Source organism: Hyla sarda, chromosome 1, assembly GCF_029499605.1.
Source record: "Hyla sarda isolate aHylSar1 chromosome 1, aHylSar1.hap1, whole genome shotgun sequence".
Lineage (NCBI taxonomy): Eukaryota > Metazoa > Chordata > Amphibia > Anura > Hylidae > Hyla > Hyla sarda.
In genome coordinates, this window is record NC_079189.1 from 473342216 (window position 1) to 473345858 (window position 3643).

A 3643-nucleotide genomic window follows, 5' to 3' on the forward strand; every position below is an offset into this window, starting at 1 on the left:
GCGCTCTCACTCCTGAGCCTTGTGCGTCCGCAGAGCATTTTACGCCCACATATGGGGTATTTCCGTACTCAGGAGAAATTGCGTTACAAATTTTGGGGGTCTTTTTTTTCCCTTTTACCGCTTGTGAAAATAAAAAGTATGGGGCAACACCAGCATGTTAGTGTAAAATATATATTTTTTTTTACACTAACAGGGTGGGGTAGCCCCCAACTTTTCCTTTTCATAAGGGGTAAAGGGAGAAAAAGCACCCCAAATTGTAGTGCAATTTCTCCCGAGTACGGAAATACCCCATATGTGGCCCTAAACTGTTTCCTTGAAATACGACAGGGCTCTGAAGTGAGAGAGCGCCATGCACATTTGAGGACTAAATTAGGGATTGCATGGGGTGGACATAGGGGTATTCTATGCTAGTGATTCCCAAACAGGGTGCCTGTTTGGGAATCACTTGCATAGTTTAGGGTTGCTAAACTCCTAGAATGCCTGGACAGTCAGTGGCTGCCTGGAAATGCTGGGAGTTGTAGTTTTGCAACATCTGGAGGGCTACAGTTTAGAGACCACTGTACAGTGGTCTCCAAACTGTAGCCCTCCAGATGTTGCTAGGCAACTCACCGACTTCCCTAGGATCTAGGTAGCCGCATTGCCGTCCTCTGCTGCCGACGATCGCTGCCAAGTGGACCTTCGTGCCGGTAACAGTCGGACCCCCCGCTTTGTCCAGACTGCTCTGGGTGGGCAGAGCGGGGGAACCGACCATAACCCCCCCCCTGCTATTGGTCGTCTCTTCTGGGCGACCAATAGCAGGGATAGGAGGGGTGGCACCCCTGCCACCTCACTCCTATCCCTTTAGGGGGATCGTGGGTGTCTTGGACAACCCCAATCCCCCTTATTTTCCGGGTCACCGGTGTGAATTCATGATCGCCGACATAGGGGGTTTCAGGACTCCCCTGGGCATTTGCACGGGGTGCCTGCTGATAGTTACCCTGGTCTGGTCTCGGCCCAGCGGGGACCGAAATTCCCATGGGTGTACAGGTACGCCCTTGGTCCTTAACCCCTTAAGGACCAAGGACATACAGGTACGTCCTTGGTCCTGCTCCCATGATATAACACGGTAACCCCGCAACATATCACGGCGGGCCCGGCGTCATAATGAAGCCGGGACCCGCCGCTGATAGCGCGCAGCGCCGCGCGCTGTTAACCCTTTAGCCGCGCGCTCAGAGCTGAGCCGCGCGGCTAAAAGTGAAAGTAAAAAGTGCCGGTTAACTCAGTGGGCTGTTCGGGATAGCCGCGGCGAAATCGCGGCATCCCGAACAGCTTACAGGACAGCGGGAGGGCCCCTACCTGCCTCCTCGCTGTCCGATCGCCGAATGACTGCTCAGTGCCTGAGATCCAGGCAGGAGCAGTCAAGCGGCAGAATCATCGATCACTGGTTTCCTATGAGAAACCAGTGATCAATGATGAAGATCAGTGTGTGCAGTGTTATAGGTCCCTATGGGAGCTATAACACTGCAAAAAAAAGTGGAAAAAAAAAGTGAATGAATATCATTTAACCCCTCCCCTATTAAAAGTTTGAATCACCCCCCTTTTCCCATTTAAAAAAAAACCACAGTGTAAATAAAAATAAACATATATGGTATCACCGCGTGCGGAAATGTCCGAATTATAAAAATATATCGTTAATTAAACCGCTCGGTCAATGGCATACGTGCAAAAAAATTCCAAAGTCCAAAATAGTGCATTTTTGGTCACTTTTTATATCATTTAAAAATGAGCCCTCATACCGCCCCATACACGGAAAAATAAAAAGTTATACGGGTCAGAAGATGACAATTTTAAACGTATTAATTTTCCTGCATGTAGTTATGATTTTTTCCAGAAGTACGACAAAATCAAACCTATATAAGTAGGGTATCATTTTAATTGTATGGACCTACAGAATAAAGATAAGGTGTCATTTTTACCGAAAAATGTACTACGTAGAAACGGAAGCCCCCAAAAGTTACAAAACAGCGTTTTTTTTTCAATTTTGTCGCATGATTTTTTTTCCGTTTCACCGTAGATTTTTGGCCAAAATGACTGACGTCATTACTAAGTAGAATTGGTGACGCAAAAAATAAGCCATCATATGGATTTTTAGGTGCAAAATTGAAAGAGTTATGATTTTTTAAAGGCAAGGAGCAAAAAACGAAAATGCAAAAACGGAAAACCCCCCGATCCTTAAGGGGTTAAGTACCAGGGCGTCAGGGCGTACCTGTACGCCTGTGGGCCCTAAGTGGTTAAAGACAAGTCTTCCCTGGAAGAAATCATTGTGGCCTTCCAGGCAATATGGAAGAGAAAAGTGAATGACTCTAATCAGAGAAGATTCCCCCTATTTGAGTCACTGGACACAACTGCACTGTAATTACTTATACAGTAACCCCCCGACCTACGATGGCCCCGACATATGATAAAATCGACATACGATGGCCTCTCAAAGGCCATCGCCTGTCGATGTCAGCATCGACATACGATGCTTTTATATGTCGGGGCCATCGCATTAACTGCTATCCGATAGCGCAAAATGCTTAAGCTGCTGTCGGATAGCAGTTTAAGCATCCCGGGCAGGTTCACTTACCTATCCCCGCTGCTCCGGGTCCACTTCGCGATCCTCCGGTGTCTTGCGCATCTTCTCCAGGGTCCGGGCCTTGCTTTCACGTCACTACGCACGCAGCGCCGGCGCAGCAGCGTAATAACGTCACCAGAAAGCGAGGCTCGGACCCTGCAGAAGATGCGGAAGAAGCCAGAGGATCGCGAAGAAGACACCGGAGCAGCGGGACAGCATCAGGAGCCCCTTGGACAGCATCGGGAGCGGTGAGGACCTGGTCTGGAGCGGCGGAGACAGGTGAGTACAGCTTCCTATACTTTACATTGCACGGATCCCTCAACATACGATGGATTCGACAAACGATGGGTCGTTTGGAACAAATTACCATCATATGTTGAGGGACCACTGTATATTGTCTAGTCTGTGTATTAATTGTAGGTAGCACAATATGGTGGAAATGTCTTTGCCCATAGCAACCAATCAGTGCTTGGCTTTCATTTCTTAGCGCTCTTGGTTTCTATGCACAACACAGCTTTTTTCCTGTTTTAAAGATATGCCGTACTGCTGTGTATTCGGTGACAGTATGGAGGGATTGCTTTACCATTTTAATATCCCTGCCCATTCTCCAGCGGTGTATTTAGTAACACTGCCTTCGGGCTGTTCTAGGTGACCGCTTCTCGTTATGATATGAAAGGTGTTAGTTGTATCAAGTGACCGCCTCTGACGGTATGACGGGAGTATGAGCGCAGGAATATGTGAGGACAAGCAGCAGGAGTGGGAGGCCCTCGCAGCAGTGGGCAACGAACACGCCCGTCTCGCCTCTCCGTAGTACACATTCCCGCCCAGCAGCACGAGCACTGGAGCGGCTTCTGCAGCGTCTAGCGCTGGTCACCATCCACCACGCTGCAGCTGTCGCTCCGCGTCTGCAGCCTGAGCGCTGATTGGTCCGCTGACACGGGTGATCCCCGCCCGCCAATAGGATCGTAGCGCTAATCTACGCCCCTTGCTCTATTGGCTGAATCTGCCGTTTAGGGGCGGAGTTTTGAGAGCCGTACTGTTAGTTGC